Source organism: Rhinopithecus roxellana, chromosome 4 (genome assembly GCF_007565055.1).
Source record: "Rhinopithecus roxellana isolate Shanxi Qingling chromosome 4, ASM756505v1, whole genome shotgun sequence".
Classification (NCBI taxonomy): Eukaryota; Metazoa; Chordata; class Mammalia; order Primates; family Cercopithecidae; genus Rhinopithecus; species Rhinopithecus roxellana.
In genome coordinates this window covers 178,121,327-178,144,761 of record NC_044552.1, presented here as the reverse complement: position 1 = coordinate 178,144,761, position 23,435 = coordinate 178,121,327, and the positions used below count along the sequence as shown (strand labels likewise).

Genomic DNA, 23,435 nt, shown 5'->3' with positions numbered 1-23,435 from the left:
TTCATGCCGCCTGGCCATCAACATGAGATATCCTGTATTTATTAGGTCCTTTCAAAACTTTCTCTCTCCATCACAAGCCCTTAGGATGCATTCCTATCATTGTTAAGTATGAAGGTTAATTTTTCTTTAAATGTAGCTGCTCCCAGAAACTCTCATTTTCCTGTGAAGCCCAAATAAGCTCCCGAAGCTAGCTCTGGACCCCCCATGGCAATGGGGCCTTCCTCGTCAGAACAGAGGAGCTTTCTTTTTATACTTTGAACCGAGGGAGTCTGCTGAGGTGACACAGACCATTGGAAACACAGGCTATTCTGTGAAGGGTCCTTGGTCACATCATGCCCTGTGGGTGGACACCCTCCTTTGTAGGACCTGCCCTGGACAAGACTGAGAGGTAGAAGACACTTGCCTTTCCATTTCTCCCCCAAGATTCCCTCCATTCAGGGCCATCCACAGCTCTTTCTGCAGCACCATCTCTCTGAAGCTGGCAGGCAGGGACAGCCTTTGTTCATCTGTTCCACGTTTCCTCGGGCAATCTGGACTTCAGTGTTAATCCATTACTTCATTAAACACCCACTCATTGGGACATCTCTGGGCTAGGCTTCTTATCTTCAAATCCTGAAGATAAGAAGATGAAGGGCATGGAGATTCAGGCCATTTTGGAACTTCCAGGCCCCACAGGGATGGCAGAGAATTGGACAGACAAGCTCAGGAACCCGTGAAGGCAGCTGTGCTGCTGTCAGTTATGTGTGTTACGCAACCAAGGCTCATAGATTTTGGTCCCAGCAAAGCCAGCTGGGAAAGGAAAAGGGACAGTTCTGAGCTCTGAGAGTCAGCTTCCTTGAATTGTTCTTTGAGCTAAACTCAAAGCTGTCAATTAAGACTCTTTTGCTACCAATCTGTGGAACAAATTGCCCCAGGAGGCCTGACTTTCCCCTTTCCTCACCCTGCAAACACCAGCAGCAGGTTGTCAACAAGGGGCAATGAGTGATTCCTCTCCCAAATCTCCTTAGTCACCCTGTGTTGTGTTTTTCTTTTGCACCTGCTGTCTCCTTGTCTAAAATCCAGATGTAGTCACAAGGACAGGAAATTCGGGCAGGCCCTTGGCATGGCCCGGGCACAGCCAACTGCAGTCAGAGGAGACCCTGGCAGAGACCCCCACTTGTGGTCTCTATGTTCACCATCCTCTCCCGGTGACTGAGTGCCACCTGATGAGGGAAGGTATCTTTCCAGTGCCAGGGTTATCCTTAGGTTTATTAAAATATACTTCATACTTTGCTGATTTTTCTCTCTACTTAAAAATGTTTTCAGCCAGGTGTGGTGGCTCACGTCTATAATCCCAGCACTTTGGGAGGCCGAGGCAGGCAGATCATGATGTTAGGAGATAGAGGCCATCCTGGCTAACACAGTGAAACCCCGTCTCTACTAAAAATACAAAAAATTAGCTGGGCGTGGTGGCGGGCACCTGTAGTCCCAGCTACTCGGGAGGCTGAAGTGGGAGAATTGCATGAACCCAGGAGGCGGAGCTTGCAGTGAGCCGAGATGGCGCCACTGCACTCCAGCCTGGGAGACAGAGCGAGACTCTGTCTCAAAAAAAAAAAAAAAAAAAAAAATTCTTAATTGGAATTTATAATTCAAGAAATAGAATCTATTTGTTCTCCCTTTATTCTGAAAGAAAACTATTGATAAAGAGCTTACATTCCTTCCAGACATTTCTATTGCTCTCGCCTCACCCGGTGATTCTACTGAAGATAAAAATCTCGTTACTGGAAGCAGATGTGCTCTGGGGCTGGAACTGCCTTGTTTTCTCCATTTCAGGTCATTGTGCATTGCAGATAGACCCCAGGGGCTGCTCAGGGCTGGAGTGTATGTTTATCTTCCTTGGAGTGTTTCAGGAGGATTAAAAGACACTTGGTGCCCAGGAAGAACTGAGTGTGGAGGCAGCAGGGCAGGGACTTCAGGGACTGCCTCTGCCCCACGTGCCCCTGGCCCTGTTTCTTGACTGTTCTGACAATCAGTTTCTTCACTTGCTAAATGGGGGCAATTCGAGTGCCTGCCTTACAGGTGATTTGGACTACACGTGTGTAGCACAAAGCCCAGGATCTGGCACAGTAAATCTCTTTGGAAATGTCAGCTACACTAGTTATTATACAACTTATTGACTGACCTCAAATGTGAACAAAACATAAAGTAGAGACAAAGAAATGCTAAGACCATGGCAGGGCACGGTGGATCATGGATCACGCTTGTAATTCCAGCATTTTGGGAGGCCAAGGTGGGTGGATCACTGGAGCTCAGGAGTTCAAGATCAGCCTGGCCAACATGGCAAAACCCTGTCTCTACTAAAAATACAAAAATTAGCTGGGTGTGGTGGTGCACGCCTGTAACCCCAGCTATTTGGGAGACTGAGGAAGGAGAATTGTTTGAACCTGGGAGGCAGAGGTTGCAGTGAGCCCAGATAGCACCACTGCACTCCAGCCTGGGCAACAGAGTGAGACTCCGTCTCAAAAAAGAAAAAAAAAAAAAGTCAAAGAAATGCTAAGACCATATGCCTCGGAGCCTAAAAGCAGCAACAATCACAGCGCGATGGGGCAGATGACCTCCCCAGGCTTCTGTGACCAAAGCCTCTCCACAGCCAAATGAGGCTTTCCCTCCCAGGGGTTCTGCATCTGCCTGGTTATTGGCATCCCCCATCTTGGGTAAGATCACTCAGCTGGACCATCTCCAAAGCCCAGCTGCTCCCCTGCAGTCTCCTGGCAGCAGCTTCTGCAGATGCAGAACCGCACTGTGTGACTCAAGAGGAATGCACTCACCTCCACAGTCAACCTTGAGTGAATGAGTGAGTGACAGCCAGAGTGGATGATCCCCAAAGTCCATTATAGCTGGGAGGAAGGGTGGGAGGGAAGTGAGAGAGAAAAGACTACATATTGGGCACAGTGTATACTGCTCAGGTGATGGGTGCACTGAAACCTCAGAAATCACCACTAAAGAACTTATCCATGCAACCAAAAACCACCTGTATCCCCAAAATTAATGAAATAAAAAAAAGAGTAGATGGATCTTCTCTGCATCTTGGGACTCTCTGAATGTAAAGGACGAACAAAGCTATTCCTGGTGTTCTTAGCAGTATGTGTCAGGTTCCTACTGTAAAGCGATCTACACCACATAACTGAGAAAACAAAACAAAAGAGGCCAGAGGCAGACTGGGGACAGACCCCGCAGCTGGTAGGGGAGTGGAGCAGAATGAGAAGGGAGCTTGGGGAGAAAAAAGAGGTATAGGCAGGCCAGGAGGCCTCCCCAGAGCCCTCAGGCCCTCCAACCCCCCACTGTGGGCCCAGCTTCCCTTGAGGCCCCATAGCTGCTGAGGGCCTGTTTCCTGTGCTGGAAGGACAACCGGTGATGGCCAACCTCAGGTGTTCCCAGGAGAATTCACTCCGTTTCATTCATCAGCTTCTCTCTGAGGCTGTAAAAATGGAAACATCCTGACCTGCCCAGCCTCTGTTCCCTGGCATCCTTGTTGCTAAGTTATTTCTTTGCACATTTGAAGAGTCCAAAGGAGCACAAAGTCACAGCCCCCATTTCTCTTTCCTCCTTGCTGCCTGCTGCAGTCTGGAGGCATCTGGGTGGGAGGGCACACCGGCAGCTCAGCAGGAAGGCAGGGCAAAGAGCCATGTGGGTGCTGGTGTTCTGTGACTCCTTCCAATCTCAAACATGTAGTTACCTTTCCCCATTTGCTCCCTCAGGTTCCAAGGGACCTGGAACCTTTCCAGGTGCTGGGAACAAAAATGGCCAACAAAGTAGAAAAGCATTTCCTGCTCTCAGAGTTTCTATCCTGGTGAGAGAGACCGACAAAAAATATTCACTGTCAAATGGCAATGAGTGTTACAAGCAAAAAGGAAGTTGGGAAAGAGGTAAAACGTCTGGAAGGGTTTCAGGTTGCAGTTTTAAATAGTGAACAGGTGTCATCGGGCAGGGACTTGAAGGAGGGAAGGGGGTGAGCCTGCAGATATCAGGGCAGAGAGATGTCAACCTACAGTCACAGGAGACAGCAAGTGCAAAGGCCCTGAGGTAGGAGGGGGCCCAGCCTTTTCAGGAAAAAGCCAAGAAGGTCCAAGTGGCTGGAGCAGAAGGAGTGAGGACAGACGAGGAGAGGATGAGGTTCCAAGGGTGAACTGGAGATGAAATAATGCAGGGACTTGCAGGATTTTGGCTTTTACGCTGGGTAAGATGGAAAGCCAGCCAATTGTTTTGAGAGTGTCGTCATCTAAATGATGTTTAAAAGAATCACACTAGCTGGTGTCCTGAGAATAGAACAGGAGGGGCAATAGCAGAAGAACAGACAAGAGTTAGGAGGCTAGTGCCTGAGGATGCTGGCTTGGACCAAGGATGGTGCAGGGGAGGTTGTGAAAAGTGGGTTAGCAGATGTGATTTTAAGAAAGCTGAAAGGGAGAGGGAGAAACTATTTTGCTGGGATGGTGAAAACTACAGAAAGAGCAGGTTTGGGGAAAAAAACAACAACAACAGGACTTCAGTGTTGAGCAGACGCTGCCTAAATAAGTCTGGAATTTGGGGCAGGAACCAAGAATGGCCATTGTTTAATGGCAGTTAAAGTCATCAGCCATATAATTACTTGCTCCCAATTTAAAACGTGATTAGGGGCCTGGTGTGGTGACTCACGCCTGTAATCCCAGCACTTTGGGAAGCCGAAGTGGGAGGATCGCTTGAGGCCAGGAGTTTGAGATCAGACTGGACAACTTAATGAGATCACGTTCTACAAAAAAAAAAAAATTAAAAATTAGGCGGGCGTGGAGGCACATGCCTGTAGTCCCAGTTATTCAGGAGGCTGAGGCAGGAGGACCACTTGAATTCAAGAGTTCAAAGCTGCAGTGAGCTATGAGCGCACCACTGTACTCCAGCCTGGGTAACAGAGTGAGACCGTCTCTAAAAAACAAAAAGTAAAATGGCAGAAAGAAAATACTGGAGTAAAAATTCACAGAACCTGAGATCTGGGGGAGACCCCTCTTTTAGGGCTGTTTTTGTTTTTACCCCGTTCTGTTTTAAAAAACGTTTATCCATTTTTCTTTTTTATTCCAACAAAGTTCAGTCTCCATAGAGACTGTCAAAAATTGCCAATGCTGACTATATTTCAAGTTGTCATGGCAGGGTATTGGGAAAAGTTTTCAATTAACAATAATCGTGCCTCAGATAAACCTCATTGGCTCGGATACTGACACTGTGCAAAGCTTACCCACTTTTCTATGCCTGTTTTCCTCACTATAGCTTTTTGGAAATTTCTCTTTTGCTCCATTAGGAATTGGAGAGAAGAGGATTCAATGACAATCAGAGCCAGTATGATTGTGGGTGCTGCCTGCTGCGTTTCTATGCACAGATTCTATTCAGCTGGGATTTTTTGGTGGAAGTCTCAGAGGAAACAAGAAATTGAGGTTTCCTCGGGCTTATGTGAACCTCCCACATACTGGATTCAGATGACCTAGAAGTTCTTTTCTTGAATCAGGAGCTTGGATTTCTTTACTCAGGTAACTCCTGCATTACGCCGCTGGCTCATGAGTGGGCCCTGGCAGCTGAAAGAAGGGAGGAACTTGTTGCTGGAGGAACCAGCAGCTGGACCAAAAGGCGTGGCTCAAGCCCTTGTCTAGCCACTCACATGTAACATAACCTTGGACAGCTTATGCAATATCTTAGCTGTAATGACTGTGAAATATGGGTAACAGGTCCCCATTATTCATGGATTCCGTATTTATGAACTAATCTGCTTGCTAACATTTATTTGTGACCCCCAGGTCAGCACTCAGGATGCTTTCACCGTCATTCACAGACTCATGTAGAGCAGGGAAACCATACAGCACCCACCCTGAGGCCTGGGGCCTATGTTCCGCCTCCTTCCTGCTCTCATAGTGTAAACAAAGGGATTTTTCACAGCATTCACTTAGTGCCACAAATTTTTATTTTATTTTATTTTTTTTGATGATTTTTCTGTTTAAAACAGCACCTGGCTGGGAGCAGTGGCTCACACCTGTAATCCTAGCACTTTGGGAAGCCAAGGTGGGAAGATCACCTGAGGTCAGGAGTTCAGGACGAGCCAATATCGTGAAACCCTGTCTCTACTAAAAATATGAAAATTAGCTGAGCGTGGTGGTGTGTGCCTGTAATCCCAGCTACTTGGGAGGCTGAGGCAGGAGAATCACTTGAACCTGGGAGGTGGAGGTTGCTGTGAGCTGAGATTGTGCCACTGCGCTCCAGCCAGGGCAACAAAGAGACGCCATCTCAAACAAACACACAACCCCCCGCCCCACCAAAAACAAACAAACAAACAAACAAACAAAAAAAAAACAGCCCCCAGGCATAGCACTAAGACACCAGGTGTTCCTTGGCACAGGAAGGCCAGGATGTGCCTTATGGAGAAAACACACGTCTTAGATAAGCTTTGTCCAGTTGTGATTTACAGTGCTGCTGGCTGTGAGTTCAATGCTAATGAATCAAAATTATATATTAAATAAAGTATGTTTAAACAGAAACACACATGAAACAAGGTTACATATTGATCAGTTAACAAAAATATTGTGGCCAGAGGCTCCCAGGAATGAACCTTGAAGCAAGGGTTCGGTGTGTGCTCATGCAGGGACTTTCCAGGACATGACTACCATGAATAATGAGAATAGCTGCACTCATTCTACCCAACTCAAAAGATTGTTGTAAAGGTCAGTTGATGCAGGAAATGCACAATTGCCTTTTAAACCAGAAGAACTGAGAGGAACCACACTTGCCTGGCAGTTTACAGCAAAAATACTTGGACGTGGCCGGGGGCGGTGGCTCACGCCTATAATCGCAGCACTTTGCGAGGCCGAGGCGGGTGGATCACAAGGTCAGGAGATCAAGACCATCCTGGCTAACATGGTGAAACCCTATCTCTACTAAAAATAGAAAAAAATTAGCTGGGCATGATGGCAGGTGCCTCTAATCCCAGCTACTCAGGAGGCCGAGGCAGGAGAATGGTGTGAACCCGGGAGGTGGAGCTTGCAGTGAGCCGAGATCGCACTACTGCACTGCAGCCTGGGTGACAGAGCCAGACTCCATCTCAAAAAAAAAATACTTGGACGTTCATTATCTCAGCTGATCTCCATCACACCCCTGTGGTACAGGATTTGTTGTTATAGCTGTTAAATGTTTCAAATATAAGAAAATCAGAGCCAAGAGAAGTGAAGGGACCCTTCCATGGTGGGTAGTGTGCATCTACTCTCTGTGGGGCTCTGTATGCAATGCCGTGAGGAATGCCACAATGAATGTGCCTGACTCTTGTGCTTCCTAAACACCTGAGCTTGGCTCTCACCTTCCTGGGCATCCACCTGCCAGGCTGATGATCCACCTGCCAGGAGGATGATATGGTTTGGCTGTGTCCTCACCCAAATCTCAAATTGTAGCTCCCATAATTCCCACATGTCATGGGAGGGACCCAGCGGGAGGTAACTGAATCATCGGGGCAGGTCTTTCCTGTGCTGTTCTCGTGAGAGTGAATAAGTCTCATGAGATCTGATGGTTTTATAAAGAGGAGTTTCCCTGCACAAGCTCTCTCTCTCTTGCTTGCTGCCATGCAAGATGTGACTTTGCTCCTCATTTGCCTTCTGCCATGATTGTGAGGGTTCCCCAGCCATGTAGAACTGTGAATCCATTCAACTTCTTTTCTTTGTAAATTACTCAGTCTCATGTATGTCCTTATTAGCAGCTTAAAAGTAGACGAATACAGAGGGTTTGAAATGGACAGCAGGAAAGCAAGGAGGAAGCTTTCTGCTGTGTGCCTCCTGAATTTGCCTCTCTGGGTTTTGGCCATGGAGAAGATATTTTGGATAAGTTAAGGGCTACTTAAATCTTGCCCTCCGACTAGTTTAGGGGCCTGGAGAGGCTGATATATAAGCCACTGCCACACCAGGCTAAGGGATGTCACAGATGAGTCAGTCAGAACCCCAGTAGTCAGATGCAGGCTCTCAGGAATCATTTTACCAGGATGCCTGAGGTCCTGATGTGGCCTGTGCAGGGCCCAAAAATAGCTGGAACTCTGGCTGAGGGCCCTGCCAGAGGAGGGTTCTATTTCTGGGCAGCATAAAGCCTGTGCCAAGGGACCACAAGCTAGGCTAAGTGGGAGTTTTGCCAGGCTTCTGGTGGGTCTACCGCACTGAGTAAGTGACAGTCTTCAGCCCTGAAGCTCTAGTGGCCAGAGTGGCCCACGGTGAAAGGGAGAGTCAGGGGAGGAGGACACTGCTTGAGAGACCCAGCACTTTTATCAGAGACTGAACCCTGTCCTGGAGGGCCTGCCTCAGTACCTCTCAAAGTTCCATGTGCATGAAGGCCACCCAGAGATCTTAAAAAATGCAGATTTGGATTCATTAGGTCTGCGGTGGGGCCTGAGACTGGCCAGTCCCCAGCTGAGGCTGGTGCCTTTGGGCTCAGGCCACACTTTGAATAGCAAGATTCTTTGTTATTGGATCAAATCACCCTTGAACTAGACTGGAACGTTAACAATTTCTTCTATTAGGTAGTGGTGGAGACTCAGGGGGAGAACAAGAGAGTCATAGACTCATAACAGAAATATATATATATTTATCAGGGTTTTCCAGAGAAACAAAAACAATAAGATGAGGTTTGTTATGAGAATTGGCTCACGCAATCGTGGAGGCTAAGAATTGCCACAACATATGATCTGCAAATTGGAGACCCAGGAAGGTCAATGGAGTAATTCAGACTGAGTCCAAAGGCATCAGTTAGGAAGAAGGCAGAAGAACACTGATGTCCCAGCTTAAGGGGAGAAAGTGAAAATGTACCTTTCTCTGGCTTTTTTGTTCTATTCAGGTCCTCAATGGATTGGACATTGGTGAGGGCAGATCTTCTTCACTCAGTCCACTGATTCAAATGCTCATCTTCTTTGAAAACATCCTCACAGACACACCCAGAAATAAGGCTTTACCAGTTTTCTGGATATTCCTTAGCATAATCAAGTTGACAAATAAAATTAACCAGTACAAATCCACCTCTTATCAACCTGACACCCATATGTTCCTTAAAACGTCATTAATCTCCAAATAAAGACAAGGTCATAATTTATCGCACAATGATACAGTTATCCTGCCTACAGTTGAAACCCACTAATCCCTTCCCTGGAAGAGGAGATAAAGTTCTTGCATAAACTTTACTCTTTGGATATCTGTAACTTCAATTATATGATATAAAATTAATAATACTTCAATACTGATACAAAGTCAATACATCTTATGTTACATGATAAGGGAATAAGAGGAAAGAAAATAAAGATATTTACTTCATATAGGTATATATACACACAAGCATATTGAAAACAAAATGAGGAGGAATACTCATGAAAATTACAGTCCTTCTTTCTGTAACTGGTCACATGGTCATAGCTGGTGTTTAGAACTACTTTTTTTTACTGCCCATTTTGTGTTCCCTAAGCCTTCAGCAAATACTTCAACCAGTAATGATTCTTCACCTAGTAGAGTGACCCAAATATTCATTCATGAAGGATCTAGGCCATTTATAGCCCTGCCTGGATGGGGTTGCTATAGTTTCCATTGACCTAATCACAGGTCATGGTAATACTAAGAGACACACTAAGGGACCTTTTGCATTCTAGACATACTGTTTCTTATGTCCATGTTGAAGTAGCAGTCCAATTTCCTCTTGGCAGTCCAGATCAATCACCCTAGTCAGCATCGTTACTCCGCTCTTAGCCTGCTGACCCAGAGACACGAGGAGTCCAAAGTGGCTAATGGCAGTCTTAATTTCCATTTCAATGAACTTGTGTCTGCTGGTGGAAGCATTTCTCCTTCTGGAACTAAGACCTCTAGTCAAGCAGCGAGCATAAAGCTTTGGGAACAAGAAGCAAACATCTTTGCTAGTGGGTCACTAGGGTTAATGGTCAGTGGTGCCACTATCATTTCCACCCCTTCATTCCTGGACCTGTGAATCCTGGCTGTGGGAGAAATAGAACCATATGTTAGATGCTGATTCCATGCATATACAGCCATCTGGAGAACACTGCCCAGGCTCTGCAAGGTATTACCACCTACCTAGTGCTGTAACTGAGTTAAAAAAAAAAAATTGTTATTTTTTATCCAGTCATACCCCTGAACCAGAACAGGTTCAAAACACCTACCAGTAACTGAGTCTACAAAAGGCCATTCCAGTGTTCTATTAAGCCAGCTGCTTCAGGATTGTGGGAAACATGGTCAGACAGTGAATTCTTGGACCATGGCCCTTTGTTCTATCTCTTTCGATGGGTGGTGAGTCCCTTGAAGAGAAGAAATGTTGTGTGGAATACCATGACAGTGGATAAAGGGTTCTGAAAGTTCATGGATGGTAATTGTGGCAGAAGCATTATGTGCAGGGAAGGAAAATCCATATCTAGAGTAACTGTAAATTTCAGTAAGAACAAAATGCTGCCCTTCCATGATGAAAATGGTCCAATGTAACCAACCTGCCACCAGGCAGCTGGGTGATCAGCCCCAGGGAATGATGCCATACTGGGAGCTTGATGTTGATCTCTACTGCTGGCAGATTGGGCACTCAGAGATAACCATAGCCAGGTTAGCCCTGGTGAGTGGAAGTCCATGTTGCTGAGCCCACATGTAACCTCCATGCCTGCCACCATGGTCCCTTTGTTCACGAGCCCATTGGGTGATGATGGAGTGGCTGGGGAATGAGGCTGACTGGTATTCATAGAACGGGTATCTTATCCACCTGATTATGAAAGTCTTTGGTCGCCCTTTGGTGCTTTGGTGAGCATCTACATGAGACACAAATGTCTTCACATTTTTTTGCCTATTAAGACAGGTCGATCCATGCACCTCTTCCAGATGTCTTGGTTACCAGTTTTCCAGTCATGTATCTTCCAAATCCCTGACCATCCAGCCAAACCATTGGCTACAGCCCATAAATCAGTACATAATCACATGTCTGGCTATTTCTCCTTCCAACCAAAGTGCACAACCATATGCACTGCCCAGAGTTCTGCCCATGGGGAAGTTTTCCTTCACTATTGTCCTTCAGCAGTGTTCCAGAAAGGGGCTGTCATGCTGCCATTACTGCCCGCTTTCAGGTGGTGCCTGCGTATTGTGCAAAAGCATCTGTAAACCAGGTCCAAGTCTCTTCCCTGTGATAGACTTACTTGTGTCTGTAGGGTCTGCTCAGGCCCTGGCATGTATATATGCCTTCCATCTGATGATGGAGTGCTGCTGTGCATGCCTAACTTTATGGCTTGTTGGGTCCAATATCACTCAGTTCATGATGGAGAGCCCAGATTGTCTGGTAACTTGGTGGCTCATGGTCAAGTGTTCAGTTTTTATTAAGGCCCAGTAGCAGGCCAAGAGCTGTTTCTCAAAAGGATGGTAGTTATCCATGGATGGCAGGGCCTTGCTCCAAAATCCTAAAGGCTTCCACATGATTCATTCATAGGGGCCTGCCAAAGACTCCAAACAGCATCCCTGTGTGCCATCGACACTTCAAGCATCATTTTATCTGCTGGATCATATGGCACAAGTGGCAGAGCAGCTTGCATAGCAGCCTGGACCTGTTGCAGGGCCTTCTCTTGTTCTGGGCCCCACTCAAAACTGGCAGCTTTTAGGGTCACTTGTTAATAGGTTGGAGTAACACACCCAAATGTGGAGTATGTTGGCTCTAAAATCCAAATTTGCCTACCAGGCATTGTGCCTTTTTCTTGGTTGTACGAGGGGCCAGATAAAACTTATCCTTCACCTTAGAGGGTATATGTCCCACATCACTGCACCCCTAGCAATTTCATTGAGAAAGAAGGCCCCCAGATTTTAGTCAGATTTATTTTCTACCTTCTGACATGCAAATGTCTTACCAGTAAGTCTAGAGTTGCTACTTCTCACTCACTAGGTTCAATCAGCATAATGTCATCATGTAATGGACCAGTGTGATATCTTGTTGAAGGGAAAGGTAATCAAGATTCCTGTGAACTAAATGATAATATAGGGCTGGATAGTTGATATGTCCCTGAAGTAGGAGAGTAAAGGTGCATTGCTGGCCTTGCCAGCTGAAAGCAAACTGATACTGGTGGGCCTTATGGACAGGGATGGAAGAAAGGGCATTTGCCAAATCAGTAGCTGCATACCATGTACCAGGGATATGTTAATTTGCTCAAGTCATAAAACCACCTCTGGTACAGCAGCTGCAATTAGAGCCACCATTTGTTCTTATGAAAACCTACTGTTATTCTAGAAGATCCATCTGTCTTCTACACAGGCCAGTTAGAGCAGTTAAATGGGGACATGGTGGGAATCATTACCTTTGCATCTTTCAAGTCATTGATGGTGGCAGTAATCTCTGCTCTTCCTCCAGGATTGTAGTATTGCTTTTGGTTTACCGTTTTCCTAGGTAGGGACAGTTCTAAAGGCTTCCATTTGCCGTTATTACCACAAAAGCCCTCATTCTGGCCATGCTCAGTGGCTCATGCCCGTAATTCCAACATTTTGGGAGGCTGAGACAGGTGGATCACCTGAGGTCAGGAGTTCAAAACCAGCCTGGCCAACATGGTGAAACCCTATCTCTACTAAAAATACAAAACTTAGCTGGACGTGGTGGTGGGTGCCTGTAATCCCAGCTACTCGGGAGGCTGAAGCAGGAGAATTGCTTGAACCCCGGAGGCGGAGGTTGCAGTGAGCTGAGATCATGCTACTGTACTCCAGCCTGGGCAACAAGAACAAAACTCCATCTAAAAAAAAAAAAAAAAAGAAAAGAAAAGAAAAGAAAAAAGCCCTCATTCTGCAGGTCAGGGAACCAATGTGGTGATTCTGCCAGCTGCTGTCTGGGCCAGTGATGTATCTGGAAGTGGGGAAATAAACACAGGGTAAGTTCAGAGAACCACTGGCCCCACTATGAGATGGACCTAAGCTAAGATTCCACTGATGCCCTGACTTCCATAAGCCCCTACTCTGAGTGGAGAAACCACAGTGACATTTTGGGTGTATACCAGTGTCCTTCCTTGAGGGGACATTGCCTTCCTTTCATTCAAGAGATTCTGGGTCTGTAAACTGGCTGAAATCTGGGAATTGACCGAGGGGTTATGATTCTTTTTATAATTCAAGTTAGACTTTTGTTCACTTGACCTGAAACTTTTCTGCCTATATAAATCGAGTCAGAATTTATTAGGCATCCTATCTAATTCTAGGAGCGCCACAATTAGCCAGTGCCAATAGTGTGCTAGCGTGCGTGAGTCGATAGTGTGTGTGAGTCGATAGTGTGTGCAAGTCAATAGTGTACCAGTTGATAGTGCACCAGTTGATAGTGTGCATGAGTCGATAGTGTGCATGAGTTGATAGTGTAACAGTTGATAGCGTGTGTGAGTCAATACGACAGTGTGCCAGTTGATAGCATGCACGAGTCAACTGTGTGTATGAATAGATAGTATGCGTGAGTCGATAGTGTGCATGAGTTGACAGTGTGTATGAGTTGATAGTGTGTGTGAGTTGATAGTGGGCACGAGTTGATAAGCATGCACGAGTCAACTGTGTGCATGAGTCGATAGTGTGCGTGAGTCGATAGTGTGCATGAGTTGATAGTGTGTATGAGTTGATAGTGTGTGTGAGTTGATAGTGGGCACGAGTTGATAGTGTACACATTGATAGTGTGTGCGAGTTGATAGTGTGCACAAGTTTATAGTGTGTGAGTTGATTGTGTGTGAGTTGGTAGTGTGTGCAAGGTGATAGTGTGTGAGTTGATAATGTGCGCAAGTTTATAGTGTGCGAGTTGATAGTGTGTGCAAGTTGATAGTGTGAGCAAGTTGATAGGGTGCAAGTTGATAGGGTGCGAGTTGATGGTGTGTGCAAGTTGATAGTGTGTGCGTTGATAGTGTGTGAGTTGATAGTGTGTGCACTAGTTGATAGTGTGCACTAGTTGATAGCGTGTGCATTGATAGTGTCTGCACGAGTCGACAGTGTGCGAGTTGATAGTGTGTCAGTTGATAGTGTGTGCATGAGTTGCTAAGCACGAGTTGATTGTGTGAGTTGATAATGTGCAAGTTGATAGTGTGCATGAGTTGATAGTGTGCATGAGTTGATAGTGTGTGTAAGTTGATAGTGTGCAAGTTGATAGTGTGTCAGTTGATAGTGTGTATGAGTTGATAGTGTGTGCATGAGTTGATACTATGTGCGAGTTGATAGTGTGTGTGCATTGTGTGAGCATGAGTTGATAGTGTGTGAATTGATAGTGTGCAAGTTGACAGTGTGCATGAGTTGATATTGTGTGCACGAGTTGATATTGTGTGCGAGTTGATAGTGTGCATGAGTTAACAATGTGCAGGAGTTGATAGTGTGCACCAGTTGATAGTGTGTGAGTTGATAGTGTGCGAGTTGATAGTGTGTGCAAGTTGAAAGTGTATGTGTAAAGAGCTGATAGCATGTGCGAGCTGATTGTGAGAGTCGGTAGTGTGTAATGAGCTGACAGTGTGTGCGAGTTGTTAGTGTGTGTGAATTGATGGTGTGTGTGTGTGAGTTGGTGTGTGTGTGAGTTGATTGTGTGAGTTGATAGGGTGTGCGAATTGATAGTGTACGAGTTGATGGTGTGTGAGTTGATAGTGTGCGTGAGTTGGTAGTGTATGAGTTGATGGCGTGTGTGTGTGAGTTGATGGTGTGTGTGTGTGAGTTGATAGTGTGCTTGAGTCAGTCTACTCTGATTAAGGCTTTGCCTCCACTGCCTGTTGAGGTGGCCACACCCACCTTGCCTTTGGTGATTGAGTGCTGCCATTTGGCTTCTGCCAACCCGATATCCAATTACTCTCATTGCCTTGAGGTCTTCAAATTGTGTAGCTGAGGTCCCACTGTAAGTTCTGGTCTATAGAGAAGAGCAGTCCCAGCACTCTTCAGGGACACTCCAAGGACTGTCGTTACCAGTTTATTTTTCAAAGCATTTGCCACAGGTATGTCTTCTAGATCCTCCCAGTGGAGGTGAGCAGGTCTTTAATGGCAAATCCACTCTGACATTCCAAGCTTCCTAAACCCTCGAATCCCTTCCCCTACCTTAAATCAAGGGAGATGGGGCATTTTCAGTTTGCTCGTGGTGGGCCATTTTGTGGCCCACATTTCAGTCAATCAACCAAGCAAACTGTTAGAGCCCTTTCTCTCTCCCTGTGTGCAACACTGCACGCAGACTCTGCTTGGTGGACCCACATGAATACAGTTGGCCTGATCCAACTTTATGCTCCTTCCACGATTATCCCACACCCTCGATATCCCTCCTTGCACACACTCCCTGGGTTTCTGTCCGTATAAATTGGAAACATAAAGTAGTTCTTTGGAGGGTAGTGCACTCCTCACAGGCCACACTTCGACCCTCACCTTTAGGGACCTGCTGGAACTTGAGTCTGGTCATAAGTCTGGAAGTGAACAGGGGTGATGGGGGCGGGTTCTGAGGAGAATCAGCAGTGTCTTGCATGGCAACTGCCTCAGGGGAGGCCATTCATGTTTCCTCCAGCCATGCAGGGTGAAACCCCTCACAGGGATATAGAAAGGCTGGCATCACTACTGGGTAGGGAGGCCACATCTCCGGGTTTGGGGACAGAGCCTTTCTGGGGCTTGCAGAGGCCACTTTTGGTGATGACTGGGAGGTCTCTTTCACTGGCAGAAAAGACTCATCAGAATTTAGGGGCTCAGTGTCCCCAGTTTCATCAGGGTCTTCCCACACATCCCTGTCCCAAAGGACAGGATTCTATTGTCTTAATCAATGCCCTCACTTTACCAGTCACAGTAATTTAGCTAGTCTCAGTCTATGGCCTTCTTGTATTTATTATGGTGATTTTTTTTTCTGTGTGTCTGGTTGTAAGGGGCACAGCACAGTCTCTGTCCTTGAGCTGCACCCACTTAACCAAAGTCCCGCCAGGCAGGCCTCTACTCCAGGTCTGCTGACTGCCACGTTCATATTGTTTTCATTCTTCTTGGTGGCCAGGGATCCCACAGCCAAGGCCTGGGAGAGCACCTGACTAGTCATGGCCCCAAAGAGAAGAACCTAGGAGAGAAATCAGAGGGGAAAGGTGTGATCACATCAGGATTTGATGGCTACACTGTGGTTCCTCTTGGTGACCAAGACCTCAATTCTACAAGCATTTGCCAAGCACCTTTTAGGGCAGGTAGGTTCCATTCCTATAGGGCCATCAGTCCATCAGGAATACAAGGATGAGAAGAGATAGTCCTGCCCCAGGGATTTCCTATCTGGCAGGGAAGGTAGGTGCACAAATAGCCACACTTCTACGGTTCATGTTAATTTTCCTTTATGCAAACCTTCAGAATACAGTGTGGTTGTTTAGATAGAATCTAATAGGACCATGTAGGATCTATTGTCTAATAGGGAATTGTGTCATGGAAAAATGTATTACTTCAACGTTTCATGGAAACTTTGCAGCGGCTTCAATTTGGTCCTGTTCGTACCTCTCACCCCACCTTGTGGTCATTTATCTGAGTTGCAAGGTTAGTTTTTGGGTGAATCCTCTTGGAAAATGAATTTGCAAATCTAAATGTATCTTGAAATGTTACTAAAAGTCTCAGAGAATGACAGCCTCACTGTTGAATGGGACATCTTTCCTACTTTGGAACCCTGGAAACTTCTCAGTACATTTTTGTATGGCTGTTTTTTGAAACTGAAAAATATTACCTTTTGGCTTAGGTGGTTTTCATGAGTTGATTTCTAAAGAGGAAAGGATCTTTTAAATGTTTTTTCCAGCCATGTTTTGTTAGACTAAGCCAACCAGAGAGAGGGAGAGAGAGACAAAGAGAGGAAGAGAGAGAGGAAAGGTGAGGAGAGGAGTGAGCAAGAAAGAGAAAAATTAATAGAATACAAACAGTAAAACAACAACAACAAACGCAAAACCAACTATTTTTGAAAGCACTAAATCTTAAATAGCACAAAAGTAAGATATTTTGTTCCAAATGTATGAAGGCATTCTTTATGGCTATCCCATCTATTAAGCGCTGTATATTCTCATGATCAAGATGTATTTATTAAGTAGCCTTTTTCCTGGTGCTAGGCATGGTGCAAAGGGAGTTAAGCACGTTGTTTTAATTCCAAAGGCTTAAAGTAGCAACACCATTATTAAAAGTCACTATTATTCCAGGAGGAAAAATAAAACAGGAAAAATTAGCAGTTTGTTTTCAGGTGTAAATAGTGACAACAAGAACTCAAATCCCATTGGGTGTCAAGAGGTCAGGAATGGGAACTTTCAGCTTTCAGCCATGATCTTCATCAATTGGTTTTCTCATTAAATAAGGTTACATTTTGACATTTTCCACTCCAAAGCAACTTTAAGCCCTGTCTTCCAACCAACTGCTACTCCTCTTTCCTATAGAAATTTTGGAGCCACCATCTCTAAACAGCCTGCCTAACAGGACTTCTAGAAGTTAGCCAAAGGTCTCCTCAACCCCAGTTCAGTGATATAATTTTGGTTTCTGAAGAGTGTTGACATTTATGGATCACCTGGTTGGAGGACTGAAGAAATTTCTGGCAAGTGGATACCACGTTGACAAGGTGCTCACAACTGGGTGAGTGAGCCAATTAATTACTCGAGTGTGACTCACAAGCCTGCCAGTCATTAAACAAAGCAGGCCATTCATTGTGTTTAACTACGAGATCTGCCAGACTCAACTCAAAAGTTGGTTTCCTTTAGTTGCAAACTGTATGCAATTCAGATCTCTCATTCCCATGACCACAAGACCGCAGGCTAACGTGAGGTCAAAAAGTATTCAAAATATCTGGTGGAAATGCCTGGTTCATATTTAAAATAAAGGTTTAGTAAAAAGAAAAGATGAAAATGATTTGAAAGGGACTAATTACAATAACCACAAATGAACCAAATAGTAAGTCAAAAATTTCGCAAAAAGTCCCTGAGTAGCTTTGTCCTTGAGTGGCTAAGATGGGAGGTTTAATGAGACGTAACATGGAAGGTTATTTTAATGCCCAGGAGGAAACATATATCTCGTTGATAGATGATAGATATAAAATATGAATCAAATGGGTTCACAGAGAGAAGAACAGGTTGCTGAGGAGAAAGGAGGCGGTGGGGCACACTCTTTCATTCATTCATTCAGCATTTTTTTATTGAGTGCCTAAATCTATTCATTTCTTCAGCTCAGCATTCATTTGAGTGCAGGTACTCCGCTAGGCAAGAATGATACCAAAGTCAGAGAGTCCGTGTTTATGGAGCTTCAACCTAGATGGAGAGGCAAGCACATGAATAATGTCAGCTAGGACCATGGCTACTAGGAGGGGTAGCTGGGTCATATAATATTTTTAAAAGGAACAAATAGGCCCAGAAAGGTTCCTGAGAAAGTGACACTTGGGTTGAAAGGGGTTAATTCCTAGACAAGAGGAGAAGAGTCCTGCAGATGGTGGGAACAGCATGAGCAAAGGCCCTGTGATACAAGGAGCCTGGTGAGTATAAGGGCCTGTGGAAGAGCAGTGTGGCTGTGGCACAGGCTGTGAGCTGGTAGGACCTGGAAGATGCAGGGCACTGAGGGCTGTGTCGGGAGTGAATGGGTAACATGCTCTGTTCCCCTGCTCCTCTCAGAAAGTGAGTAGATCTGCTTAGAGGAATGTGACAAGGCAGAAAAGAACCACAAGGCTCCCCTGGCTTTGGTTTTCAGAAAAAAAAGTTAGGGGGTGCCTAGTGTAGTGGCTCACGCCTGTAATCCCAGCACTTTGGGAGGCCAAGGTGGGCATATCGCTTGAGTCCAGGAGTTTGGGACCAGCCTGGCCAATATGGTGAAACCCTGTCTCCCAAAAAATACAAAAAAAAAAAAAAAAAAAAAAAAGCCAGGCATTGCGGCTCATGCCAGTAGTTCCAGCTACCCCATAGGCTCAGGTGGGAGGATCACGTGAGCCCAGAAGCTGGAGGTTGCAGTGAGCCGAGATCACACCACTGCACTCCAGCCTGGATGACAGAGTGAGACCTTGTCTCTAAAATAAAATAAAATAAAATAAAACAAGTGTTAGGGGCATGCAAGGGACTCCCAATTCAGGAAAAATGTTTAGAAGGTCTCCTTCCATCAAACTCGAAAGAGTTCCTTGGAGGCTGAGGAAGGAAGAGGAAGGTGAGGAGAGGGGCAGATGTGGGTGCTGAGGAACCCAGCGAGAGGGTTCCTGCTCTCCACTCTTCCTAGAGAACCCAGGGTGAGTAGGGGGCTGAGGTGGGAGTGAGGAAGGCCCACGGGAAGGTCAAGCAGCTGGGGCCTTGAGCAGCCTCACAGCATGGCTAAGGGACAGCAGAAAGAGCCATTGAGCCTGGCAGACCATGTGGTCCCATTGGGGCAAGATGAGGGACGTTCCAGCGGTGACCCGGGAGGACCCATGACAATCTGGGTCTCTGTCTGGACCCCTCCCCACACACAGCATGGGAGACCCCTAGACTCTAGATCCAGTCCCAGGGAAGGCAGAATGGACTGTGTGGAATTTGCAGATTAACTGGGATGTGGTTCCTGCAAATGCAACCATACCGAGATAATAGAGAGGAAAGGAGGTGGGGGAAGAGGGACCTTTTGTTTATGCACTTCTATAAGCATAGACTACCCCTGGAAAGACAGGCAAAAATCATTGGCTGTGGTTGTCTTTGTGGAGGGGATACATGACAAGGGAGATAAATGTTGGCTCTTTGTCCTTTTGAGTTTTGTGACACACGTACCACTTCCCTATTTTCGAAAATGTGATCAATGTTGAAAACCCTAACGCTAGATAGAGATGAATTTGTATATTTTTCGCGGGGTTTTCAATTTGCTTTAGCAGACAAGAAAACTTAAAATCTAGTGCTTTTACCAAGGGGCTCCAACTCGCCTCAGTCTGGGGACTGCAAGTACATATGACTTTAGGAAAAATTTGTGCCACCTGCCTTGTGCAATATATTATTGTGTCTTTGTACTTATGTAGATCAGTAAGCTATTTCCAATTCTTTCAGGAGAGCATGTGGGATGAAACTTAAATAAGAATAGGCCGCATTTGGTGACTCATGCCTGTAATCTCAGCATGGGAGGCCGAGGTGGGCAGATCACTTGAGGTCAAGAGTTCAAGACCAGTCTGGCCAACATAGTGAAACCCCATCTTTACTAAAAATACAAAAAAATTAGCTTGGCCTGGTGGCACAGGCCTGTAATCTCAGCCCCACGGGAGGCTGAGGCATGAGAATTGCTTGAACCCAGGAAGTGGAAGTTGTGGTGAGCCAAGATCATGTCATTGCACTCAAGCCTAGGTGACAGAGTGAGACTCTGTCTCAAAAAAATAAAATAAAATAAAAGAATAGTACTTAAATTTCTTTTTAAAAAGTTTAATAAGAAAAAGTTCCTGCGTCATTCCAGATAAGTAAATGCAGTTATATTCCCAGTAATAGCAAAGGATGTTGGGAGATTTTATTGGCTTGCATTTTACTCCTACTCCAGTTATGATGGTATTTTCTCATTCTATTTCCAACTCTGCTTTAAATTTTTAGAAAGAGGTAGAGGATTCTCATTTGTATTTATTCTTTCTCATTTCTAAGTTGACACCTCTGTATCAATGGTACAGATTGTATGTTTCATTTGCAACAATTATTTAATTATAGTTTTCAAATTTGTCAGTTAAAATAGAGTACAAGAAAGCAGACGTGAATAGAAAATGCTGACAAACATCTGTGGCATCAGGAGCAGAATTCTGTGTTGCCAGCCTTTAAAGAAGGTGCCAGAACTGTGCATCCATAATCTGGGAAGGACACATTTCTTGCTCTGCAGTTAGCAACAGTGATGTTGCAGTTACTCAACATAAGTTGCTGACTGATCAGTGGCATCTTCTGAAGAGATTAGTTGAGTTGATTTCTTATTAATGGGGTCCCAGATGATTTTCCTTTCCTTTTCTTTTTTTAATACAATGAACCTTTATCTCAGATGTATCCTCCAGAGTTTAAATTTATTTGCAAGTGATCTGAAAAGTCCAAGGTATGTAGCAACATAGACTGGCTTGTGGCTAGGCACTGGGTGTGCTTTAACGCTGGTTTGCAGGAACAATCTTGTGGCTAGTGAATGAGCCTAGCTGGCTGCTAGTGTGTCCATTGCTACTGGAGTGATCTGTTCTCTATTTATTGCTTCATTTACAATAATCACCCATAACGGTCCAAAGAGATTGCTTTGCCTTTTTCCATTAGACTTACCATATTTTATGAAGAAAATCATACTCTATAAGTGGTACTTGCTATTTGGAATTCCTCAAAAGGTCAATGATCCACTGGTAAGCCTTTGAATGAGACACAGAGGAGGGGACCTTATGTTCCTTTCTCTTATTTATTAAGTATGCTTATCTCTGAATGCCTCCCCATTCATATGCTGAATAAATGTAGCTGTATTTGGGCTGGGCATGGTGGCTGACACCTGTAATTCCAGCACTTGGGAGGCCAAGGAGGAAGGATTGCTAGAGATCAGGAATTCAAGACTAGCCTGGACAACTTAGTGAGACCTCGTTGGTTGGTTAACTAAGGTTAGTGAGACCTCAATTTTAAGAAAATATAAAAAACATTAGCCCCTCATGGTGGCTTGTGTCTGTAGTCCCAGCTACTTGGGAGACTGAAGTAGGAGGATTGCTTCGGTCCAGGAATTTGAGGTGACAGTGAGCTATGATCATGCCTTTGTTTTTAATCCCATCAATTTCAATTTAATTCATTTAATTTCTTTCTCTTTTTCCTCTCTCTTTCTCTCTCTCTCTCTCTTTCTCTCTCTCTCTCTCTCTCTCTCTCTCTCTCTCTCTCTCTCTCTCTCTCTTTCTTTCTTTCTCTCTCTTTCTGAGGCAGGGTCTCACTCTGTCACCCAGGCTGGAGTACAGTGGCATGATTATAGCTCACTGCAACCTCAAACTCCTGGGCTCAAGTACTCTTCCTGCCTCAGACTCCTAAGCAGCTAGGACTACAGGTAAGTGCCACCATGCTAAGTTTTTAAATTTTTTGTAGAGATGGGATCTTGCTATATTTCCCTGGCCTCAAGTGATCCTCCCACCCCAGCTCCCAAAGCACTGGCATTGTAGGCATGAGCCACTATGCCCTGCCCATTTTTTAACCATTCAAAGATTTCCACCGTGCTGATTTCCATGGCCTCTCTTTTCTTTTTCCTCTTAGGTTCACCCCATTAATGTTTTCTTCATTCGTCTTTCTTTAATTTGATAAGGCTTCTTGAACTATTGCTCAATTCTGCAGGATTATTCCTGCAGAACATCACATGGAGTGACCATGTAGAAGGGGCCCTCTTAACCACAGCGCTTACCATGACCTGGATAATGGGCATAGCCATTGGATTAATATTCCTGTCATCATAAAGCCAGTCCCATATGGCTTGCATACAGCAAAGCATATTAGTTGCTTATCTGGAGTGCTGTAATTGGTACTTATAAGGGGAATTGAGCCATCTCCCCTCTCAGTGTAAAGAAGCCTTACAGTGACTTTTATCCAGTACACCAGACTTGCTGTTACCTCAGTGATAACCTGTGTGTCTGGATCACATCCAGCTTCGTCTGTGATTGTTCAGTAATGAACTGTGAGTTCTGCATGAACCCAAATATGTTCTTCCACTCTGCAGCACTTAAAACCAGAGTTACTGCTCCTAAATTAGTTACTCTCATAATCCATTTTAAAGTTTCCTCTGGAAGCTGATGACACTAATCTACAAAGTAGAACAATTTCTTCACATTATGCCCTCTGGTTTTCATAGTTACTTGGTTTTGTCTTTCTTTCATATTGACCACCTTCTTGGTAACTATGGGTCTCAGAAGTATCTTCCATTACCCTGGCACGACTTTTCCATTTGTGGATGGCTTTGAGGTACTTTCTGTTGCCCTAGCATAATCTTACCCTTGTGTATGGGTGGCTTTGAGGCTAGTGACCTGACCTCAGACAGACTGAAATCTGAGCTTAGTCCAGCCTCGAGGTTGAGGCCTGACCCAGCACCCTCTTTTGCTTTCACATTAGCTATTACAGTTAGCAATAACCAAAAGATCATGTATTGAGAGACAGGACTAGCTGGATTTCCTAGGCTAAGAATCCCTAAGCCTCGTTGGGAAGGTGACTGCTTCCACGTTTTTTTTTTTTTTTTTTTTTTTTTTTGAGACGGAGTCTCGCTCTGTCGCCCGGGCTGGAGTGCAGTGGCCGGATCTCAGCTCACTGCAAGCTCCGCCTCCCGGGTTTACGCCATTCTCCTGCCTCAGCCTCCCGAGTAGCTGGGACTACAGGCGCCCGCCACCTCACCCGGCTAGTTTTTTGTATTTTTTAGTAGAGACGGGGTTTCACCATGTTAGCCAGGATGGTCTCGATCTTCTGACCTCGTGATCCGCCCGTCTCGGCCTCCCAAAGCGCTGGGATTACAGGCTTGAGCCACCGCGCCCGGCCTGCTTCCACGTTTAAACACGGG

General features: G+C 45.3%; 1 non-coding gene across 1 annotated transcript; it reads right to left on the bottom strand.

Moving 5' to 3' along the window:
* Positions 1-5,098: 5,098 nt before the first annotated feature.
* LOC115897060 lies at positions 5,099-5,239 on the bottom strand. The gene has a single exon (XR_004057008.1). It is a non-coding gene; the product is annotated as a U4 spliceosomal RNA (small nuclear RNA).
* Positions 5,240-23,435: the final 18,196 nt, after the last annotated feature.